A 25,451-nucleotide genomic window follows, 5' to 3' on the forward strand; every position below is an offset into this window, starting at 1 on the left:
TATTTACAGTGGATTGCAAAAATAATAACCCCCTTCATATTTTTCATGTTTTGCTACCGTATAACTTCAAATGTCACTGTTTATTTGTTTGAGGGTTTGCATCATTTCACGTAAAGAACAATCCTACAACTGTGAACATTTTTTTTTTGTGAAGCAAATAACAAATAGGACAAAATAACTGTTAACTTCAGTGTGCATAAATATTCACCCCCTAAAGTCAGTACTTTGTAGACCCTCCTTTTGCGCCAATTAATAATAATAATAATAATAATAATAGTTTTTTTAATTTAGATAGCACTGACACATTCCGCACTTTACATTTAAGTAGGGATAGGTACAGACAATGAAAACAATACAATTTCAACAGTTACAGGAGGAGTGTGGGACCTGCTCACAAGCTTACAATCTATAAGGAATTAGAGGGATACAATAGGTAGAACGTGCTGTTACGTACGGTAGAGCCATCATTATTATTAGGGCTTTCATATTAAGCTGCATGATCCGGTCATCAGCCAGTATCTGTCTATGTGAAGTTACCATGTGCTATTGGGTTTATGGATGATGTGAGGACAGATGAATAGGAAGAAGCAGATTATGATTAACATTTAAAAAGAGTGAAGAGCGAAGAGTTAGGTTAGCGAGTTGAGGTGATAGGCTTGTCGAAACAGGTGAGTTTTTACAGCTTACAAGTCGCTCTGGATAAGTCTCTATGAGCTTTCCACATCTTGCTACTGGGATTTTGGCCCATACCTCAAGGCAAAAAAACTCTAGCTCCTTCAAGTTAGATGGTTTCATCTGTTGAACAACAATCTTCAAGTCTGACCACAGATTCTCAATTGGTTTAAGGTCTGGGCTTTGTCTAGGCCGCTCCAAAACATTTACACATTTCCCTTTAAACCACTCAATTGTTGCTTAACTTTGGATCTTGTTGGAAGGTGAACCTCCGTTCCAGTATTAAATCACTGACAAACTGAAACAGTTTTTGCTCAAGAATATCCGTGATTTTAGCACCATTCATCTTCCCCTTGACTCGGACCATTTTCCCTGTCCATGCTGCCGAAAAACATCCCCACAGCATGACGCAGCCACCACCATGTTTCACTGTGGGGATGGTGTTCTTGGAGTGATGATCTGTGTTGGTTTGGCACCAGACATAATGTTTACCTTGGTGGCCAAAAAGTTCAATTTTTGTTTCATCTGACCACAGCACTTTCTTTCATACATTTGGGGAGTCTCCTGCATGTCCTTTGGCAAACTCAAAACGTTCCTTACAATTTCTGTGTGTAAATAAAGGCTCTTTTTTTGCCCAATCTTCCATAAAGGCCTCATCTATGGAGTGCATGGCTTATTGTGGTTGTATGCACAGATACTCCAGTCTCTGCTTGGGAACTCTGAAGCTCCTTGAGAGTTACCTTTGGTCTCCGTGCTGCCTCTCTAATTAACGCCCTCCTTGTCCAGGCTGAGAGTTTTGGTGGGCGGCTCTCTCTTGTCAGGTTTGATGTGTTACTATGTACTTTCCATTTGATGATAATGGATTTGATGGTACTGCGGGGAATCCTCAGAGATTGGAATACTTTTTTTGTAACTCAGCCCTGACTTGTAATTTTCAAAAGCCTTGTCCTTGACTTGTTTGGACATTTCCTTGGTCTTCATAGTGTTGTTTGGTTAGTGGTTCCTCTTGCTTAATGGTGTTGCAGCCTCTGTGGCCCTTCAGAAAAAGTGTGTATATCCTGACAGCCCATGTGACCCTTAAATTGCACACAGGTGGACGTCCTTTCACTAAGCATGTGACTTATGAAGGTAATTGCTTGACCCTGAAATTTTTAGGGGCTTCATTGAAAAAGGGGCAAATACATATGAACATGCCAATTTTTAGTTATTTGATCCTATAAATTTAATTTATGCCTATATTTTTCTCACTTCACCACCTTAGACTATTTAGTGCTGATGCATCACACACAAATGGGATTAAAAAAATATTTAAACACAGGTTGTAATGTAACAAAATAGGTAAAAAGGGTAAAGGAGTGAATACTTTCGCAAGCAACTGTATCTATCATGGCACACATTTACTAACAACCTGCGAGCTGAGCCCTTAATTATCTCATACAGCTTATTCAGATAAAGGTTTAAGGACCCTACTAGTAAGGGCATCTGTGGCAATATCCACAAAATGGTACCAAATCTTCTAATCACAGGGTGTTTCTTCACTATTTAAGATATTTTTTTTGCAGACTGTGGATGTACCAAAAGCCTGAAAGTTACACAAAGTGGTTCTTCGTGTCACTCTGCGTTGAAGGAGACAGCCAAAGCAATGCAAAGCTTTTGACACTTGTATATGATGCTTGTAGGGAATATCTTTTAAAATGAAATTTTTGCAAAACATATTTAAAGGGAACCTGTCATGTCCTTTGTAGCATGTAAAGTGTCCCCTTATAAAAAAAAAACACTTTATATAGTTACATCTTACCTGCTTGTTTAGTCATAGGGGCATGGCCGTATTTGCCACTAGGCACTTGAGGGCACGTGCCTAGGGCAAGACGATGTGGGGGGCGGCACCTGAGCACATTTTTTTTCAGGTTTTTTCTAATTAAAGTCCGGGGTCAACTCCCGACCGACCGTCCCCCTGCCCGCCTGTCTGCCTGCCTCCTTGAAGACGTCATACTCACCCTACTCCAGCGATGCCTTGTCTCAGCGACGGCAGCTCGTCCTATGTGAGCGGTCACGTGGTACCGCTCATTAAGGTGATGAATATGGACGCATATTCATCACCTTAATGAGCAGTACCACCTGACCGCTCATGCAGGAAGAAGGTGCTGCGCCGGGACAGAGATGGAGGATGTTCGGCGCGGTGTGGGAAAGGTGAGTATGACAGCCAGGGAGGATGGGGGAAGGATGAAGGAGGACGGGGAGCCGAACCATGCAAGATGGGAGCGGGGAGCTGAGCCATGCATACAGGATGGGAGGGGGGGTGAGATGAGCCATGCATACAGGATGGGAGGGGGGGAAGATGAGCCATGCATACAGGATGGGAGGGGGAGAAGATCCATGCATACAGGATGGGAGGGGGGTGAGATGAGCCATGCATACAGGATGAGAGGGGGAGAAGAGCCATGCATACAGGATGGGAGGGGGGTGAGATGAGCCATGCATACAGGATGGGAGGGGGAGATGAGCCATGCATACAGGATGGGAGGGGGAGGGGGATTTGAGCCATGCATACAGGATGGGAGGGGGAGATGAGCCATGCATACAGGATGGGAGGGGGAGGGGGAGATGAGCCATGCATACAGGATGGGGGGAGATGAGCCATGCATACAGGATGGGAGGGGGAGATGAGCCATGCATACAGGATGGGAGGGGGAGGGGGATTTGAGCCATGCATACAGGATGGGAGGGGGAGATGAGCCATGCATACAGGATAGGGGGAGATGAGCCATGCATACAGGATGGGAGGGAGATGAGCCATGCATACACGATGGGAGGGAGGTGAGATGAGCCATGCATACAGGATGGGAGGGGGTGAAATGAGCCAGGCATGCAGGATGGGAGGGAGGGGGAGATGAGCCATGCATGCAGGATGGGAGGGGGAGATGAGCCATGCATACAGGATGGGAGGAGGGTGAGATGAGCCATGCATATAGGATGGGAGGAGGATTTGAGCCATGCATACAGGATGGGAGAGGGGGAGATGAGCCATGCATACAGGATGGGAGGGGGAGATCAGCCATGCATACAGGATGGAAGTGGGAGATGAGCCATGCATACAGGATGGGAGGGGGGTGAGATGAGCCATGCATACAGGATGGGAGGGGGTGAGATGAGCCATGCATACTGGATAGGAGGGGAGATGAGCCATGCATACAGGATGGGAGGGGGAGATGAGCCATGCATACAGGATGGGGGGAGATGAGCCATGCATACAGGATGGGAGGGGGAGATGAGCCATGCATAAAGGATGGGAGGGGGAGGGGGATTTGAGCAATGCATACAGGATGGGAGGGGGAGGGGGAGATGAGCCATGCATACAGGATGGGGGGAGATGAGCCATGCATACAGGATGGGAGGGAGATGAGCCATGCATACACGATGGGAGGGAGGTGAGATGAGCCATGCATACAGGATGGGAGGGGGTGAAATGAGCCATGCATGCAGGATGGGAGGGAGGGGGAGATGAGCCATGCATGCAGGATGGGAGGGGGAGATGAGCCATGCATACAGGATGGGAGGGGGGTGAGATGAGCCATGCATATAGGATGGGAGGAGGATTTGAGCCATGCATACAGGATGGGAGAGGGGGAGATGAGCCATGCCTACAGGATGGGAGGGGGAGATCAGCCATGCATACAGGATGGAAGTGGGAGATGAGCCATGCATACAGGATGGGAGGGGGGTGAGATGAGACATGCCTACAGGATGGGAGGGGGAGATCAGCCATGCATACAGGATGGAAGTGGGAGATGAGCCATGCATACAGGATGGGAGGGGAGTGAGATGAGCCATGCATACAGGATGGGAGGGGGTGAGATGAGCCATGCATACAGGATAGGAGGGGAGATGAGCCATGCATACAGGATGGGAGGGGGAGATGAGCCATGCATACAGGATGGGAGGGGGGAATGAGCCATGCATACAGGATGGGAGGGGGGGTGAGATGAGCCATGCATACAGGATGGGAGGGGGGGAAGATGAGACATGCATACAGGATGGGAGGGGGAGAAGAGCCATGCATACAGGATGGGAGGGGGGTGAGATGAGCCATGCATACAGGATGGGAGGGGGAGAAGAGCCATGCATACAGGATGGGAGGGGGGTGAGATGAGCCATGCATACAGGATGGGAGGGGGAGAAGAGCCATGCATACAGGATGGGAGGGGGGTGAGATGAGCCATGCATACAGGATAGGAGGGGGGAGATGAGCCATGCATACAGGATGGGAGGGGGAGATGAGCCAAGCATACAGGATGGGAGGGGGAGGGGGATTTGAGCCATGCATACAGGATGGGAGGGGGGAGATGAGCCATGCATACAGGATGGGAGAGGGGAGGGGGAGATGAGCCATGCATACAGGATGGGAGGGGGAGGGGGATTTGAGCCATGCATACAGGATGGGAGGGGGAGGGGGAGATGAGCCATGCATACAGGATGGGGGGAGATGAGCCATGCATACAGGATGGGAGGGAGATGAGCCATGCATACACGATGGGAGGGAGGTGAGGTGAGCCATGCATACAGGATGGGAGGGGGTGAAATTAGCCATGCATGCAGGATGGGAGGGAGGGGGAGATGAGCCATGCATACAGGATGGGAGGGGGAGATGAGCCATGCATACAGGATGGGAGGGGGGGTGAGATGAGCCATGCATATAGGATGGAAGGAGGATTTGAGCCATGCATACAGGATGGGAGAGGGGAGATGAGCCATGCATACAGGATGGGAGGGGGAGATCAGCCATGCATACAGGATGAGAGGGGGGGAGATGAGCCATGCATACAAGATGGGAGGGGGTGAGATGAGCCATGCATACAGGATAGGAGGGGAGATGAGCCATGCATACAGGATGGGAGGGGGAGATGAGCCATGCATACAGGATGGGAGGGGGGAATGAGCCATGCATACAGGATGGGAGGGGGAGTTGAGCCATGCATACAGGATGGGAGGGGGGAGATGAGCCATGCATACAGGATGAGAGGGGTGGGGAAGTTGAGCCATGCATACAGGATGGGGGGGAGATGAGCCATGCATACAGGATGGGAAGTGGGGGAGCTGAGCCATGCATACAGGATGGGAGGGGGGGAGATGAGCCATGCATACAAGATGGGGGGGGAGATGAGCCATGCATACAAAATGGGAGGGAGGCGGCCATTATGCAGTATGGAGCATCATGTGTGGCCATTAAACAGTATGGAGCATCGTGTGGCTATTATACAGTATAGAGCATCATGTGTGGCCATTATACAGTACTGAGCATTATGTGTGGCCATTATACAGTATGGAGCATTATGTGTGGCCATTATACAGTATGGAGCATCGTGTGTGGCCATTATACAGTATGGAGCATCATGTGTGGCCATTATACAGTATGAAGCATCATGTGGGCCATTATACAGTATGGAACATCATGTGGGGTCATTATACAGTATGGAGCACTGTGTGGCCATTACACAGTATTGAGCATCATGTGGGGTCATTATACAGTATGGAGCACTGTGTGGCCATTATACAGTATTGAGCATCATGTGGGGCCATTATACAGTATTGAGCATCATGTGGGGTCATTATACAGTATGGAGCACCATGTGTGGCCATTATACAGTACGCAGCATCATGTTGGGCCATTGTACAGTATGGAGCACTATGTGGCCATTATACAGTATGGAGCATCATGTGTGGCCATTATACAGTATGGGGCATCATGTGGGGTCATTATACAGTATAGAGCACTGTGTGGCCATATTTTTTTGTTTATAATTATTGTTTATGAAACAGTGTGATCAACAGTACTAAATGGGTGTGGTTGGGGCGTGGATATGGGTGTGACTAGTTGTGAAATGGGTGTGGTCAGAGGCGTGGCCCAAACTTTATCCCTCTTTCCCTTCTTCAAAAGTTGGGAGGTATGATACCGCATTTGCCGGATCGTGGCAAGTGCCGTAAATGTCCACAAATCCCATAGGAAATTAATGAGGCCGAACACAGTGTTGCCGTAAGTGATCCGTTACGTGGCAGATGCGGAAAAACTGCTGGATCTGCTGCAAAAGGCTACTTTCACATCAGCGTTTTTGCCAAAGTCACTGCCGATAGTGTCATACTCACCAAAGGGGAGGCAGCACTAAAAGTGCCGAGGGCAGCAGAAACTCTAAATACGGCCCTGCATAGGGGTGTGTTTCATTGTGTTCAGCCAGGCTTGTCCTCGTCCACGCTATTTGAATTGTTCTCGGGGTTGCACCGACATCACTGTATATCCCGCGCTTGCAGTGTTTATTGTTTTGTAGTGCTTGTGCAGTGTGTATTGCGTTATATAAGCTTTTCAGCCTAGGCTTACAATAATAAAGACAAAAAAGTCAGCACTACCAAGAAGGTCCGCTTATACCAGCAAATTCACAGAGCAACCACACATAACATTGGTGAGGCCATGTGTAAAACAATAAGAACCACAGTAGTCATTCAAGGTAGAATAACAAGCACGGCTCTCACCAAAATATCAAATCCATTTCATCCATTCAAGCCTTGAGGAAGCGTCTGAGCTATTGCTGAGCACTTGTCTCCTGGATTATATCCTGCCATGCACTTTATGTCCTAATAATGGATGAATATACTTTGGTGAGTGCTATGCTTTATTGCAAATTATTATTATTGAATGATACAATTTGTTTTACATAGAACAATTGCGAAAGACCGCTTACACAGCAGCAGAATGATTTTACTAGCTCTTGCTGTTTGCATAAGGTCCACTAGATGTCTCTATTCTCGTTCATCACTTCGAGCTTGGAATTTTCAAATATACAGCTCTGGCAAAAATTAAGAGACCACTGCCAAATGTTCAGTTTGTCTGATTTTTCTCTTTAGGACTCATTTCCACATGCGAGGCACATGTCCGTATCTCGCATGTGGAAACCAAGCTGTGGAGCCGGCACTCCAGAGCGGAGCGTGCGGCCGCATAGGAACACATGGAGCTGCACAGCTCCGCTCCAAAGTGCCGGCGCCAGAGCTTGGTTTCCACATGCGAGATACGGACGTGTGCCCCGTATGTGGAAATGAGCCCTTATATGTATATTTTTGAGTAAAATGTAAATTGCTCTTTAGTCTATAAACTTCTCCGAATTTCCAAGCAATACATTTTGTATTTTTTTTTTCTGAAAAGGAGAAATGGTCAAAAAATTTTTTTTAAAAACAACAGTGCTTTCAGATCTCAAAAAATGCAAAGAAAACAAGTTCATAATCATTTAGAAACAACAGTACTAATGTTTTAACTCAGGAAGAGTTCAGAAATCAATATTTTGTGGAATAGTATAATTTTTAATCACAGCTTTCATGTGTCTTGGCATGCTTTCCACCAGTCTTTCACACTGCTCCTGGCGCAAAAATATAAGCAGTTCTTCTTTGTGTAATGGCTTGTGACTATCCATCATCCTCCTGATTACATTCCAGAGGTTTTCATTGGGGTTCAGGTCTGGAGATTGGGCTGGCCATGATAGGGTTTTGAGGGGTGGTCTCTTAATTTTTGCCAGAGCTGTATAATACTAAGCTTTAACCCCTTCATGACCCCAGCTTTTTCGGTTTTGCGTTTTCGTTTTTCGCTCCCCTCCTTCCCAGAGCCATTACTTTTTTATTTTTCAATATGGCCATATGAGGGCTTATTTTTTGCGGGACAAGTTGTACTTTTGAACAACATCATTGATTTTAGCATGTTGTGTACTAGAAAACGTGAAAAAAATTCCAAGTGTGATGAAATTGCAAAAAAAGTGCAATCCCACACTTGTTTTTTGTTTGGCTTTTTTGCTAGGTTCACTAAATGTTAAAACTGAATGTAAAAAGTGCCAGTAGCGCTTCAACCACTTGGATCCTGTAGCAGATAATAGTACAGCACCACCCGTCTGTAGCAATGTCACTAGATGTCACCTGATGAAGGAGCACGTCTGTCTCCGAAACGCGTAGGATTTGGTCTGTTACGCTTTCCCTAGCCTGTCACGTGAGCATTCACGTGATCGTGACGTCACGTAAGGTCCTGCAACCAGCAGAGTACCTAGCGGCTTAGCCCAGCAGCGCGGACACATTTCATAGAGGAAGCGAGCGCAGGATTTTCTGCCGCCGGCCGGGGCAGTGCCTGCAGCCCGCACCCCTGAAGGCAACACGCGATTTCTACTTGACTTCACCCCTCCTTGGCAATACAAGTAGATCCAGCAACGGAAGAGCGCACCCTATACGGCAGCTCCACCAGGTACACTTTACATTGGTAGCCCCACGGGGTACATTTTATCTACATAGGTTTTCTTTTAATATATCTTTAACGGCGGTTGCAATATCTCCAGTTTTTTCAGTCTTCTGCTCACCATCAGCTACTGCACTACCTGGCTAGGATACAATTGCAACACCTATTTCTCATTTTAATTTTTATTTATTTATTTCTTATTTTCACCTTTTCTTGGACAGTTTCAGTCCTCACAAGGGGGTTAATATTTAGTCTCCAGCGCAGATATTTTTCCCTTTTTTAACCACATCAAATGTTAAAACAGACCTGCCATTATGATTCTTCAGGTCATTACGAGTTCATAGACACCAAATATGTCTAGATTATGTGTTATCTAAGTGGTAAAAAAAAATTTCAAACTTTGCTAAAAATAAAAAATAAATTGAGCAATTTTTCGATACCCATAGCGTTTCCAATTTTCGTGATTTGGGGTCGGGTGAGGGCTTATTATTTGCGTGCCGAGCTGACGTTTTTAGTGATACAATTTTAATGCAGATACGTTCTTTTGATCGCCCATTATTGTATTTTAATGCAATGTCACAGCAACCCAAAAAACTTAATTCTGGCGTTTCTAATTTTTCTCTCGCTATGCCGTTTAGCGATCAGGTTAATCCTTTTTTTATTGATAGATAGGGCGACTCTGAATGCGGCGATACCAAATATGTGTAGGTTTGATTTTTTTTTTTTATTGTTTTATTTTGAATGGGGCGAAAGGGGTGTGATTTAAACTTTTATATATTTTTTTATTTTTATAATTTTTTTAAAACATTTTTTTTACTTTTGCCATGCTTCAATAGCCTCCATGAGAGGCTAGAAGCTGGCATCGTCTGATCGGCTCTGCTACATAGGAGCAAAGCTCAGATCGCTCCTATGTAGTAGATTTACTGCATTGCTATGAGCTCTGACCACAGGGTGGCGCTCATAGCAATCCGGCATCAACAACCATAGAGGTCTCAAGGAGACGTGACGGGTGTCAGCGATGCCCTCATTTCTGTCCCGAAGCGCTAGTTAAATGCCGCTATCAGCGTTTGACAGCGGCATTTAACTAGTTAATAGCGGTGGGTGGATCGCGATTCCACCCGCCGCTATTGCGGGCACGTGTCAGCTGTTTAAAACAGCTGACATGTCTCGGCTTTAATGTGGGCTCACCGCCGGAACCCGCGTCAAAGGAAGAGATGCGACCTCCGCCATACTAGTACAGCGGAGGTCGGTAAGGGGTTAGGCTACGTTCACATTAGCGTTGTGCGCCGCAGCATCGGGCGCTGCAGCGTTGCCGCATGCGTCATGCGCCCCTATATTTAACATGGGGACACATGGACATGCGTTGTGTTGCGTTTTGTGACACATGCGTCTCTTTGGGCACATGCGTCAGGGCGCAGAGGACGCAGCAAGTTGCATTTTTTTTGCGTCCAAAATCATGCAAAAAAAGGACGCATGCATCACAAAACAATGCGTTTTGCATGCGTTTTGCATGCGTTGTGCGTTGCGTCGCCGACGCAACACACAACAACGCAAATGTGAACGTAGCCTTAATAATGTTTTTTAGTGTCTTTCAGAGTTTTTGTAAATCTACTGAAATAAAAAAAGAACTAAAATTTATGGCAAATATGTCTATAATAAAATATGGAAATTTACAAGTATTTGAAAATGTGCTCAACCCAATAGCAAACAATATGATGCAACTTGTTTTTTGGATTTTTTTAACATGACTATACACCTGGGAGGCCAATTTTGGGTTGTTACAATTGCAGAGATATGTACCTTACTTTTTGGTTTATAAGACACACTTTTTTTGGGGGGGAGGAAATGGTAGGTGCATCTTATAATCCGAATGTAGTTTACCAGCTGTGGTGGAGCGGGGTTCAAGGGATGCGGCAGCGGCAGCAGGAGTGGGGTGATGCTGCGGGTCACAGGTTAGTAGGAGCAGGGCTGCCACTAGTATAATGCAGCCCCATAGTGGTATAATGCATCCCCATAGTGGTATAATGTACCACCATAGTGGTATAATGCACCACCATAGTGGTATAATGCAACCCCATAGAAGTATAATGCAGCCCATAGTATAATGCAGCCCCATAGTAGTATAACGCACCCTATAATATAATGCACCACCATAGGGTTATAATGCAGCCCCATAGTAGCATAAAGCAGCCCCATAGTAGTGTAAAGCAGCCCCATAGTAGTATAATGCAGCCCTATAGTAGTATAATGCAGCCGCATTACAGTATAATGCAACCCCATAGTGTAATTCAGCCCCATAGTGGTATAATGCACCCCCATAGTATAATGCAGCCCTATAGCAGTATAATGCACCCCCATAGTATGATGCACCCCCATAGTATAATGCAGCCCCATAGTAGTATAATGCACTCCCATAGTATAATGCAACCCCATAGCAATATAATGCACCCCCATAGTATATAGCAGCCCAATACCAGTATAATGCACCCCCATAGTGTATAATGCAGCCCCATAGGGGTATAATGCACCCCCATGCTAGTATAATGCAGCCCCATAACAGTATAAAGCACCCCCATAGTATAATGCAGCCCCATAACTGTTTCATGAACCCTCATAGTTTAATGCAGCACCATAACAGTATAATGCACCCCCTTAGTATAATGCAGCCCCATAGCAGTATAAAACATCCCGAGTATAATGCAGCCCCATAGTACAATGCATTCCCATAACAGTATAATGCACCCCCATAGTAGTATAATGCACGCCCATAGTATAACGCACCCCCAGAGTAGTATAATACAAGCCATAATATAATGCAGCCCCATAGTAATATTATAATGCACCTCCATACTGTAATGCACACCCATAGTAGTATAATGCACCCCCATAGTAGTATAATGCACCCCCATGGCAGTATAATGCACCCCATAGTATAATGCACCCCAGTAGTGGTATAAAGCACCCCCATAGTATAATGCACCCCCATAGTGGTATAATGCACCACCATAGTGGTATAATGCACCTCGATAGTATAATGCAGCCCCATACTGCGACTTTATAAAAAAACTAGATTGTGGCCCGATTCTAACGCATCGGGTATTCTAGAATATGCATGTCCCCGTAGTATATGGACAATGATGATTCCAGAATTCGCGGCAGACTGTGCCCGTCGCTGATTGGTCGAGGCAACCTTTATGACATCATCGTCGCCATGGCAACCATTATGACATCTACGTCGATACTGTGCCCGTCGCCTGGCGGCCTCGACCAATCAGAGACGTGGGATTTCCATTATGACATCATCGTCGCCATGCTGTGCCCGTCTCTGATTGGTCGAGGCCTGGCGGCCTTGACCAATCAGAGACGCGGGATTTCCAGGACAGACAGACAGACAGAAAGACAGACAGACAGAAAGACAGACAGAAAGACAGACAGACAGACAGACAGATGGAAAAACCCTTAGACAATTATATATATAGATAAAAAAGCTTCTCATTACCTGGCCGAGATCCAGCGATGTCCTCCACTCAATACATCTGAGGCTTGGACCTTTGTTCCCGCTTATGACAGTGATGACATACACAGGCAACATGCCCGCTGACGTTAGCTGCTGGCCTGTGATTGACTGGCGGTTGTTAACTGTTGCCAAGCAGGAGGAATCTCCCACACGGCAACAAATTTTAACTGCCCATGCATCTGAGGACACACGATCAGCTGAGCTGGCAGAATCCTGCTGCTGGGGCTGGTGCGGGCCCCATCTGCTCATCAGGCCCCATACATCAGTAAGGGCAGTAATCACCTGATGGCGGCCCCGAGTAAGAGGTGGTGTTCGACAATGCATGGGCTCTGCCAACATTTCGTGAAAGCCTGGGGCCCAAGCACTTTGCATGCTTTTCAATTCAGTGGACTCGTGATTGAGATTTTGTCACCAAGATCTCGCCAGCAGCATTGCCTTATTCCTACCTTCGCTGAACAATAATTTCTAGCAGCCTGGAGCCCGCAGCATCTCCTGCTTCCTCCGCCGCCAGCTTCCTGCAGCAGCGATCCTGCCTCCTGAGACCCAGCTCCTCCACCGCCCCCAGGTAAGCTGTCGTAAAGTCGCACCCCGATTTTATTAAAAAAATATTTTTCCTATTTTCCTCTTCAATTTTGAGGTGCGTCTTATAATCCTCAACATATGGTATATATTTTTAAAATGATGGTTCACTTTTATTAAATAAAGCTATTTAAATAGTAAAATGCATTTTGCCTTATAGAAACCAGTGAAAATATTGTAATGGTCTTATGATCTCAGTGGCAACAGATTCGCGCAGTAATGACAGGTTTTGTCTTTTTAAAATGGAACCTCTCACCTGATCCTTGCTACCAAAACCGCAGACAGCATGAGTCAGGACCTGGCTGCACAATTATAGCCAGGTATATTTCTCTCTGAAAAGCTCCAGAATTTCAGAGAAAGTACCCTCCTGTTAAAGTAAGAAAAACCCACAATGGTCACTGAAATAACTGGAAACTGACAAAACTAGTTGTGAATTTAAATGTACTGAATATCAACTAATCCAAGTCAGATATTGCTTTTGAATTGTAGTTCAACAGAAAAATAAAAAAAAATTTCATTGTACCATTCACAGATTCAAAATTCCCTGTGCAAGATGCAGCAAAGCAGCACCAAAAACATAAAATTGCCTCCTCCATGTGTCACAGTAGGTACTATGTTCTTTTCTTTGTATGCATCATTTTGCTTTCAACAGTGGTTTCCACGAAGTTCACTGTGGCCAAGACAGCAATGGATGGTGCTATCTGACACAAATTTACCTTGATGTTGGAGTTCACATCTAATCTCTTTGCAAGTTGCTCTGGGCTCTTTGGTTACCAATCGTATTATCTAACTCTTCAATTTGTCATCAGTTGTCCTCTTGCAGCCACACTCAGGGATTTTGGCTACAGTCCCAAAAACCATAAATTTCTAAATAATATCGTCATGATCCATTTTTGGATTTGTGGTAGCTTTGGTTCCAGTCAGTTTAAAACTTTTTTCCTTTTGGACCATCGGGGGTTAATGTCAGTCCCCCCCCCCCTGGCAATCTGGTGCTACTGCAGTGCTGCTGGGTCAACTGGTACAGGTGGCAACCACTCTGACCATCCTTTAAAAGGTCACCTGATGCATCAACTGACTTTTGGTGATAATGTCAAGGTGTGACTCGACCCAACGCATGGTTGGTCAGCTAACGGCACAATACACATGCATTGGGATTGGTATAGGTGAGAGGAAGGCCCTAACCGTAGATCACCACCTGGCTCAAACCTGAGCCTGTCCCTGCACTCCCCTAATGCCCTATGCGGGTCTTTCCCCCCACCGCCGTCAGGATACCTCATCTCTAGTAGTCACCTATAAACGCCCTGACTAGTGCACAGTCCGGCAAGGAGAACTAGCCTCTGCAGATAAAACACCCTTGGAAAGTGACAAACATCAAAGGGACAAGGTAACAAAAACATCACACTTAGCTTATGTACACCACTGCTAAGCTCCACATTGCAGAAAACAATAGCAACTAGACTCCAAACACCAGTCGTGGCTGACACCAGAGCGCTGCTGCTGCTAGGCTGCTCTCCAGAAAGGAACTGCATCACCAACAGTCAGCTGATGCATCAGGTCACCTTTTAAAGGATGGTGGGAGTGGTCACCACCTGCATCAGCTGACCCAACAGCACTGAAGTAACACCAGATTGCCAGCAGGGGGAAAACTGACATTAACCCCCGATGGTCCAAAAGGAAAAAAGTTTTAAACTTAGTGGAACGAGAGCTGCCACAAATCCAAAAATGGATCGTGACAAATATGTGCAACTGTAGTAATGGGAACATTAGCTGTTTGAAGGTGGGCTTATATAGCCTTTATCTTTAACATGTTTGACTACAATTCTCTTTTTAATATGCTGAGATAATGCTCTCCTTACCTTTATTTGTTTCATATTCAGTGTGGTACAGACTATGATACCAAACAGCACAGTGACTACTTTTCATCCTTTCAATAGGTAGATTGACTGTGCAGACTGACTGATTATAATGCAACAAAGGATTAAATTCTGATACTAGCCAATGCCAGAATGTTCTTTGTGGGCAGAATTAGCACACTTTGAGCTTCTATCCCTGTGATGAAGGCAGCAGTTGCAGTCTCTTATGTGGTGCATATTCAGCAGCCGCATTCTCTGTATGTGATATCTATTTGGCAGCCCAAGTATCTATAATATGATGTGTTTATTGCAGCCCCAGTGTCTCCTATGTGAGGTCTATATGGCAGCCCTAGTATCTCTTATGTGACGTCTTTACAGCAGCCCCATTGTTACAGCAGCCCCATTGTCTCCTATGTGATGTCTATATGCCAGTTTCAGTGTCCATATGTGATATTGATACGCAGCCCCAGTGTCTCCTATATGATGCTTAAATGTCATTCCCAGTGTCTTTTATGTAATATATATTCTTGTCCTATGTGATTCATATATGCCAGTCCCGATGCGTCTCCTATATGATATATACAGTTGTGCTCAAAAGTTTACATACCCCAACAGAATTTTTGCATTCTTGGCCTTTTTTTCAGAGAATATGAATGATAACACCAAAACGTTTTCTCCACTCATGGTTAGTAGTTGGGGGAAGCCATTTGTTATCAAACTACTGTGCTTTCTCTATTTAACTCATAATGACAACCCTAAACATCCAAATGATCCTGATCAATAGTTTACATACCCCATTTAAGCATTTGAGAATACCTGTATTGCCCCATCTAACATCAATGACAGCTTGAAGTCTTTTGTGGTAGTTGTGGATGAGGTTCTTTATTTTCTCATATGTAAAGCTGCCCATTCTTCTTGGCAAAAAGCCTCAAGTTCCTGTAAATTCCTGGGCTGTCTAGCATGAATTGCACGCTTGAGATCTCCCCGGAGACTGAGATGGCCACTCCAGAACCTTCACTTTGTTCTGCTGTAGCCAATGACAGTGTAGGGAGGAGAGCCAAGTTAATAGTCTCTCCTGTGAGTCTGAGCCGGAACCGGTGTTGCAGGGGAAGAGATTGCTGACCGGAGCAGTACAGGGCACCTGACTGATGGGGGCGGGCACGTTATATATAGCGGTTTGAGTGGGAAAACAGGACACTTGGCGGGGACTGAGCTTGTGAGTAGAAAGACAGTTAACTCCCTCTTCACTGACCTACACTCGCTAGCTGTGCCTATACCCCCAGCTAGTATAGAAAAGTAGGAGACAAAAAAAGCGCAAATAGGGTCTTATCCTCAGGATTGCTTCTAATCAATTATGAGAGAACTACTCACCTGGTGGTACAAAGTAAAGGCGAGTAGTTTGTCAGCTGCTGCAGATCCACAGGTCGGCGCTGCGACCTCTTAGAGACGTTATAATAGATAAATGTGGATAAAATCCGCGCTGCTGGATCCATTATTTGTCACAGCAGCGCGGATTTTATCCACATTTATCTATTATACCCCCAGCTAGCCAGACTGCTGAAACATCCTACCCTCAGCCCAGAGAGACTTCCTCACCGGGTAGTGACCAGGATAGTGTATGGACCTTTGCTCCGCTCACCACTGCAGAGGCACCGCTTAGTCCCATCCTTGCGGTGCCTGCTGGGGACCGGCCCGTGCCTGAGGCTGTGTCCGCTGGATTGTGTGCTCCTACTGCAGCCTTGCTCATTGAACTGGACCCGTACCGCGACGCCCATCGGACTGTGACCACCCCTGGGTGAGTATAATCTAACCTGTTTTTCTTATCTTTCCGGATAAATCGGGGGCTTATCTACAGCATTTCAGAATGCAGTAGATAAGCCCCTGATGCCGGTGGCCTTAGCTTAAAGGCCAATTTTGGGGTGACAGATTCCCTTTAACAGACTTAAGTGCTATCTGCTATATGAATGCTGATAACTTCCACTTCACTGAGACCACGTTTGCATTATTTGTATATACACTCACCGGCCACTTTATTAGGTACACCATGCTAGTAACGGGTTGGACCCCCTTTTGCCTTCAGAACTGCCTCAATTCTTCGTGGCATAGATTCAACAAGGTGCTGGAAGCATTCCTCAGAGATTTTGGTCCATATTGACATGATGGCATCACACAGTTGCCGCAGATTTGTCGGCTGCACATCCCAAAGATGCTCCATACAAGGCAGGATGGATCCATGCTTTCATGTTGTTTACGCCAAATTCTGACCCTACCATCCGAATGTCGCAGCAGAAATCGAGACTCATCAGACCAAGCAACGTTTTTCCAATCTTCTACTGTCCAATTTCGATGAGCTTGTACAAATTGTAGCCTCAGTTTCATGTTCTTAGCTGAAAGGAGTGGTACCCGGTGTGGTCTTCTGCTGCTGTAGCCCATCTGCCTCAAAGTTCGATGCACTGTGCGTTCAGAGATGCTCTTAGGCCTACCTTGGTTGTAACGGGTGGCGATTTGAGTCACTGTTGCCTTTCTATCAGCTCGAACCAGTCTGCCCATTCTCCTCTGACCTCTGGCATCAACAAGGCATTTCCGCCCACAGAACTGCCCCTCACTGGATTTTTTTTCTTTTTCGGACCATTCTCTGTAAACCCTAGAGATGGTTGTGCGTGAAAATCCCAGTAGATCAGCAGTTTCTGAAATACTCAGACCAGCCCTTCTGGCACCAACAACCATGCCACGTTCAAAGGCACTCAAATCACCTTTCTTCCCCATACTGATGCTCGGTTTGAACTGCAGGAGATTGTCTTGACCATGTCTACATGCCTAAATGCACTGAGTTGCCGCCATGTGATTGGCTGATTAGAAATTAAGTGTTAACAAGAAGTTGGACAGGTGTACCTAATAAAGTGGCCAGTGAGTGTAGTTATCATGTTATATGAAGCATTGGTTTTTTACTCTATTCATGAGCACTGGTTTTAATGTACTGGTGCTTCTCCCAAACTCTAATATCTTTAAAAAGATAATTTATCTCAGTTCTTCAATACAAAAAGCAAAACTCATATATTATACAACATATTCCAAATTGTTATGCAAATGACATTTTTCTAGGATTTTCCAAAATGATCAGTGCAAATGACAGTCAGTCTAATAAAAGTAATCACCCGTTAGAGTATACATCGAATTTTATTGAAGAAACATCTCAATGATAACAGTATAATCTCCAAAATGAATAAAAACTCAAAATGCACTGTTCCAAATTATTCGGCACAGTAGAATTTCTAAACATTAGATATGTTTTAAATAACTAAAAATGCTCATTTGTGGAATTTGCAGCATTAGGAACACTGAACACTGAACAAAAAAGCTATTTAACTCCAAAACATACTAACAAGCCAAGTTACATGTTAACATAGGACTCCTTCTTTGATATCACTTTCACAATTCTTGCATCCATTGAACTTGTGAGTTTTTGGAGAGTTTCTGCTTGTATTTATTTGCATGAAGTCAGAATAGCCTCCCAGAGCTGCTGTTTTGATGTGAACTGCCTCTCACCCTCATAGATCTTTTGCTTGATGATACTCCAAAGATTCTCTATAGGGTTGAGGTCAGGGGAAGATGGTGGCCACACCATGAGTTTATCTCCTTTTATGCCCATAGCAGCCAATGACTCAGAGGTATTCTTTGCAGCATGAGATGGTGCATTGTCATGCATGAAGGTGATTTTGCTCCTGAAGACACATTTCTGCTTTTTATACCATGGAAGAAAGTTGTCACTCAGAAACTCTGTATACTTTGCAGAGGTCATTTTCACACCTTCAGGAACCTTAAAGGGCCCTACCAGCTGTTTCCCCATGATTCCGGCCCAAAACATGACTACTCCACCTCCTTGCTGATGTCGCAGCCTTGTTGGGACATGGTGGCCATCCACCAACCATCCACTACTCCATCCATCTGGACCTTCCAGGGTTGCTCGACACTCATCAGTTCACAAGACTGTTTGAAAATTAGTCTTCATGTATGTCTGGGCCCACTGCAACTGTTTCTGCTTGTGAACAGTATTTAGGGGTGGCCGAATAGTAGGTTTATGCACCACAGCAAGCCTTTGAAGGATCCTACACCTTGAGGTTCGAGGGACTCCAGAGGCACCAAAAGCTTCAAAAAACTGTTTGCTGCTTTGTAATGGTATTTTGGCAGCTGCTCTCTTAATCCAATGAATTTGTCTGGCAGAAACCTTCCTCATTATGCTTTTATCTGCATGAACTCTGTCTGTGCTCTGTTTCAGTCACAAATCTCTTCACGGTATGATGATCACTCTTAAGTTTTGATTTACACCAGAAAAACCCCCCGTAAAATTGAATACTTTATTAGATAACAAAAAATAAAAAACAAAATAATGAAAAAAATGCAAAAACCCTATCTACTGAGTCAGTACTACAGGGGAGAAGGATGTAATCCCCTGTATTAGTTTATAATTAGTGCTGGAACAGATGCCGCACAATCAGTAATTTAGATATCAATAATCAAGGTGATTAAACAATTGTGATATCAGATATTCGCTATAAGGGTGTACGGATATGAGTGAAATATCCCTACAAGCTACAAAAAATGTCCCTTAGAGAAAATCCTACCTAGATGCGGAGGTTGGCACCCTAGGAGAAATGGCGAGAATGGCGCCCCCGCTCGTGCGATGACTATCCCTGGTCTCCTATCTCCTCCCTATAAGGGATAGGATAAGAAACAGAAGGCCAGATGGCTGGTAATAAGGTGTAATGAATGATATGTGATACCAGTTACGTAGCAACTCTGGCCCTCCCCCCAGAATGTGATGTAAGACCAAGGATAGATATCCTAAATATGATATCACTGCATATGATGAAAATAAATTAAAGCTGCAGACCTTAGCTGGCTGATAATCTCATCCATGTACGATGTGCCACCAGCACTAATGTTGGACTGACTGATAATTATATAAATCCGATACATATACCATACATATAGCAAAAGCGCCACCACATACACCTGGATAAATGATTGTCATTAACTGATAAACTCAGCAAAGTGGAAAATGCAGTTAGTACAAAAATATAATCACAATAATAATAGTATACTCATCTACTGCATTCATCGTCCACAGCTGATTGCTAATCCAGGTATAGTGGCTCAGGGAATGACTTAGGGCGAAAAGGAATCTCCACAACACCTCTCGAGGCGTTTCCCCCACATGCTTGGGTTCATCAGGAGAGTAAGGATAACTGTAGCGCCCCCACTGCCGCAGGGCCGAGGGGTACCCGGTACCGGGCCTCTGGGTCTCTGCTCTGGGGTTGTCACGGTGGCTAGACCCGGTCCGTGACCCTGCTGAGGGGCGTCTAATGAAAGGTGTGGATGGTGGTGGTAGTGCGGTGCAGTGCTGGTCACAGTAAATAACGAGGACACCAGGTTGCAGTCTCTTTACCTCTTTACTGAAGGCTTCAGGATCCTCAGTCCGGAATACGGTTAACCAGGCTGCGCAAGTCCGGCCGGTCCGATGGCACCTCCAGAGTTCCCTTTGCAGGTGGAAATCTGTGCCTACCTTCTAGCGCTTGTGTGTTGCGGTCCTCCCCTGCTGTGCTCACGGGATAGTCCCCACAACTGTTGTGTCTGTTTCTCGTGTTCCCTCACAACTCGATTCTGATGTTCTTCTTCGTCCCCCAGATGATATGGCTAGGACGCACCCGTATGACGGTTAGGCTCGGAGCTCTTCCGGGACCCTAGTGTCGCCCCTCTCCACTGGTTGCCCCCTATGTCTTCGTAGGTGATTGGTGTGAGACAGCCCGCCTATAGCTGACTGTCCTGCCGTAGGTTTGAAGTACTGCTTGGAGCCTAGTACCTCCTCGGCGTTCCGGCCACCGGCTACGCGCCTCAGTAGGATGTTGCCTCGTCTTACAGCACGACTCCTACTGGTATTTCTCCTTGTTGCGTTGATCTCGTTTCTCACTCAGCACAATATACCTCGCTTCTTGTCCTTTCTTGGGGCACCGCCGCTATCTAGTGCAGGCGCGGTCCCGTAACGTTCTCTCTGTTCGCTAGGTCTCTGCCAGGATCCCACCCCTGACAGGGACCCCCCTGAGTCTCTCCCCGCAACACCCTCTGCCACAGGATGTTGCCTGTTCGATTCCCAGTCAGCTTCTGTCTAACTTCCTATCCAACCCCCAGTTTTGCCAGATTGTGAGGAGTGGCCTAATAAATAGTACCCTTAGCTCCCCCTGGTGGCCAGACTGTGAAGTGTATTGGTGTCTGTGATACCTGTTCAGGTGAACTCCTTCAGTGCCATCAGACTTACCATAGCCCCCCTTAGCGGCAGAGCATCAGTACTGCAACGACCAGGACTCTGGGGCGCTGCATAACAACATGGCAGTGTGAAGATATACAAAAGATATCTTGTATATCTTCACACTGCCATGTTACATCCTTCTCCCCTGTAGTACTGACTCAGTAGATAGGGTTTTTGCATTTTTTTCATTATTTTGTTTTTTATTTTTTGTTATCTAATAAAGTATTCAATTTTACGGGGTTTTTTTCTGGTGTAAATCATTGTTTTTCCCTTGGCTAAATCATTAGTGCAGTAAGCCACTCTTAAGTTTTCTCAAATATCTAATGTTTTCATACCTTGTCCACTACTTAACGCTTTTCAGCCGCAGAGAGATCCTTTTTATTTCCCATATTGCTTGAAACCTGTGGCCTGCTTAATAATGTGGAACATAATTTTTAAGTAGTTTTTCTTTAATTAGAATCACCATGAAAACTAATTATCACATGTGTTTAAGATTGATTTCAGTGATCCTTTGAGCCCTGAGACACAATACCATCCACGAGTTTATTTGAAAAACAAAACAATTAAATCTTTATGACACTTAAATCCAATTTGCATAATAATTTTGAGCATGGTGTGTAGAGTCATTACAGAGTGATCTATTTCAAGTGTTTATTTCTGTTAATATTGATGATTATGGCTTACAGCCGATGAAAACCCAAAAGGCATTATCTCAGTAAATTAGAATAATCAACAAAAAACACCTGCAATGTCTTCCTAAGCATTTTAAAAGGTTCTTTAGTCTTCCCACTTAGGGCTAGTGGGGAGAGCCGGGCAAAGTGCTAAAATTGGTGCATCTAATAGAAGTGCCTGCAGCTGCGGGCTGCTATTTTTAGGCTGGGGGGTCAATATCCATGGACCCTTACCAGCCTGAGAATACAAGCCCCCAACTGTGAGCTTTAGCAAGGCTGGTTATCAAAAATGAGGGGGACCCCATGCCGTTTTTTAAAATTATTTATTTAAATAATTTAAATAAACAGCATGGGGTCCCCTTTATTCTTGATAACCAACCTTACTGAAGCTGACAGCTGAGGGATGCAGCACCCAGCTGTGAGTTTTGCCTGGTTGGTTATAGAAAATACTGGGGAACTCATGCCTTTTTTTCATTTATTCATTTATTTATTTATAGGGCAGGCGGTGGCTGATGAATACTCTCATCAGCCGCTCCTACTGTCACTGTTATTAGCAGCAGCAGGGGTAGGCTGATGGGAGTAATAGTCACATCAGCTGCCGACTGCTCTTGTTTTTTGCAGGGCGAGTTGACAAATTTATTGGTACAATTTTCAGGCACATGACATTTTTTGATCACTTCCTATTTTGATTTTTGGGAGGCAGAATGAACAAAAATCAGCAATTCATGAATTTCTTTTGGGGAGTTTATGCCGTTCAGTATGTGGTAAAATTGATAAGGCAGTTGTATTCTTTGTATCAGTACAATTAAAGAGATTAGTCATTTATATCTTTTTTATGTTTTGGCACTTTTATACAATAAAAACTATTTTTATAGAAAAAATAATTATTTTTGCATCACTTTATTCTAAGAGCTAAAACTTTTTATTTTCCGCTAAGGGAGCTGTATGGCGGCTTTCTTTTTTTTACGTCTTCAGCGGTACCATGTTTATTTATATCCATCTTTTTGAGCGCATGTTATTCCAGTTTTTGTTCGGCGGTATGATGATAAAGCATTGTTTTTTTTACTTGTTTTTTATATTTTTATGGTGTTTACTAAAGGGGTTAACTAGTTGGACAGTTTTATAGGTCGGGTCGTTGCGGACGTGGCAATACCAAATATATATTCTTTTATTGTTTTTTTTTTCATTCAAATATTTATTTAGAGATAGAATATGCATCTCACAAAATTAGAATATCAACAAAAAGTTAATTTATTTCAGTTCTTCAATACAAAAAGTGAAACTCATATATTAGATAGAGTCATTACAAATAGAGTGATGTATTTCAAGTGTTTATTTCTGTTAATGTTGATGATTATGGCTTACAGACAATGAAAACCCAAAAGTCATTATCTCAGTAAATTAGAATACTTTATAACACCAGCTTGAAAAAACTTGTCTGCATTGTTGGGTCTGGTATCTCTCATCTTCCTCTTGACAATAAGAAGAGAGACTGGACCGAGGGTACCTTTCTTGCGCCGGCTCCGGAACCGTCGGGACTGTCACCTTTGTTGTCTGAGGGAAGGCTTAAACACCTGGACCAACCTTTGCACTCGACAGCAGGGGGCGTAGCTAGGCTAAAAAAGGGCAGAATGCGCAAAAAGGCAGACAGACTTGGTGGGAGGACGCAGCGCGCAGCAGGGGACGTTTGGTGCTCTGTCCTCTGAGCACCGTGACAGCGCAGGTCCGTGCTATAGTATGCCTGCTGTCACTTACAGAGACTGTGACCAGAGAACTGCATTCTGCCCATTGGCTCCCACTTCTCAAGGTACCTAATGCAACAGGCCAGTAAATACAGTGCACATGCCGTCTAAGAAATACCGGGTGACCCACCGAGAACTGTACCCTTTCTCACCTGCATACCCCTACTGAGCTTCATCAAGCTCTGGCAGTGTTGGAGATTGCTCTTCACTCTGCAACCCGAATCCTGGACCCAGGATCCTGTGCAAGACATTGAGTACCCATCATCACCACCAGGAACCGGATCATCAACTCCTGCAGGACGACACCAGATTCATTATGCGCTAACCCCGTTGGCACCACTGTTTGAACCTAGGACTCTGCCATCAGGAAGCCGTCAGACTGATAAGTTGACTCTAATGAACAGTTTTTATACCTATTGCCCCATTACCTCTCTCAGCACATACTGTGTTCATCTCACCTGCCATACCCCTGTCTCTCCTTTCCCCTCCCTGCGTGGAGTATTCCCCTGTTCAAGTAAAAATTAATGTTAACTCTTGCTCTGCCTCCTGTCCGTTACTGCATCCCGCAACTTGCTCACACTTGGTGTAGTCAGCAGGATGAAGTCCAACAGCACGGAGGTGGCAGACCAAGCAGTGGGGGGCCAAGGTCCAACATATCCCTAGGGGCAATGTTAAGTAACCTCCCGAAGTTTACTGGGAACAACACCATGCTATGGAGCTGGACTGAGCGAATCCAGGGAATGATGAGGATGCACCCCATGACTCCTGCATTAGAGGCTGAGATTGCCATGATGACTTTAGATGGAGAAGCAAGGGATTCTGTTATGCTTTGCCTCTCTTGAGAATAGGAAACATTTAATAAGGTATTACAGATACTAAAAGAAAAACACGGAGAACTCACGAACGTAGGAAAGTTATGCATATCTTTATTTTTCCGGATGCAAAGGGAGGGGGAGACGGTGACCCAGTACATGAACGCGCTACAGGAGATCCACACTGCCATTACTAGAAAAGACAGCATGGGCATAGGGTCGACTGACATAGTACTGCGTTGGTGAAAGGCTTGCGAGACGTACTGCTGAAACAGGCCTTGCGCGAGTGCTTGCTGGTAAATCTACGCATGACCTGTTCTAAAGTGGAAAGTGAAGCGCGCACATGCGAGCAGGAGCAGGGGGTAACGGTCATGGCAGGGAAGGTCCAGAGCGGAGAGGTATCTGTTACTATGGCCACTGAACCGAGATGGGTGGAAGAGTTGCTGAAAGAAATTCAGGGAATACGAGATCAATTGTCTGATTCAAAGAAAAGACCAGCCACTCGCCGGGTGGTACAACTGGTCCTGAACTCGTCACAAAGTGAGAACGTCCCGCAGAGAAGAACTCCCTACTTGCTGCAACATTGGTGAGCTTGGCCATTTGGCTCGGGGTTGTATACAACGAAGCAGACCCCTACAGCGCCGTCCGTTAAACTAGAAGACTCCGAGGCTGGGGACACCGCCCGAAGCCTGAGCAGTCTAGAAGGAGGTTCAGAAGTCCCACAGATCTAGTTTCCATGTGTCCTCTCGTCTGGGCTGAAATGGATGGTCTGGCCAACCGATGTTTGGTTGACACCGCCTCACAGGTGAGCATGATGCCTGAAACATACTTCTGACAACATTTCCCTGAAGTGATGCGGCCTGAATGGCACACGGTGATAAAGTTAACGGCTGCTAATTGTGGCACCCCAGGATCCTGGTCGTCACCGTAGCATTGCTTTCCTCCTGGGGAGAGTGATGTTACGTTTGGAGGCAAGAAGGGTTAACTGTCACCAGGTAAACACAAGCATGCAACACATTAATACTCCAGGCCACCAGGGGGAGC

Source organism: Ranitomeya variabilis, chromosome 2, assembly GCF_051348905.1.
Source record: "Ranitomeya variabilis isolate aRanVar5 chromosome 2, aRanVar5.hap1, whole genome shotgun sequence".
NCBI classification, from domain to species: domain Eukaryota; kingdom Metazoa; phylum Chordata; class Amphibia; order Anura; family Dendrobatidae; genus Ranitomeya; species Ranitomeya variabilis.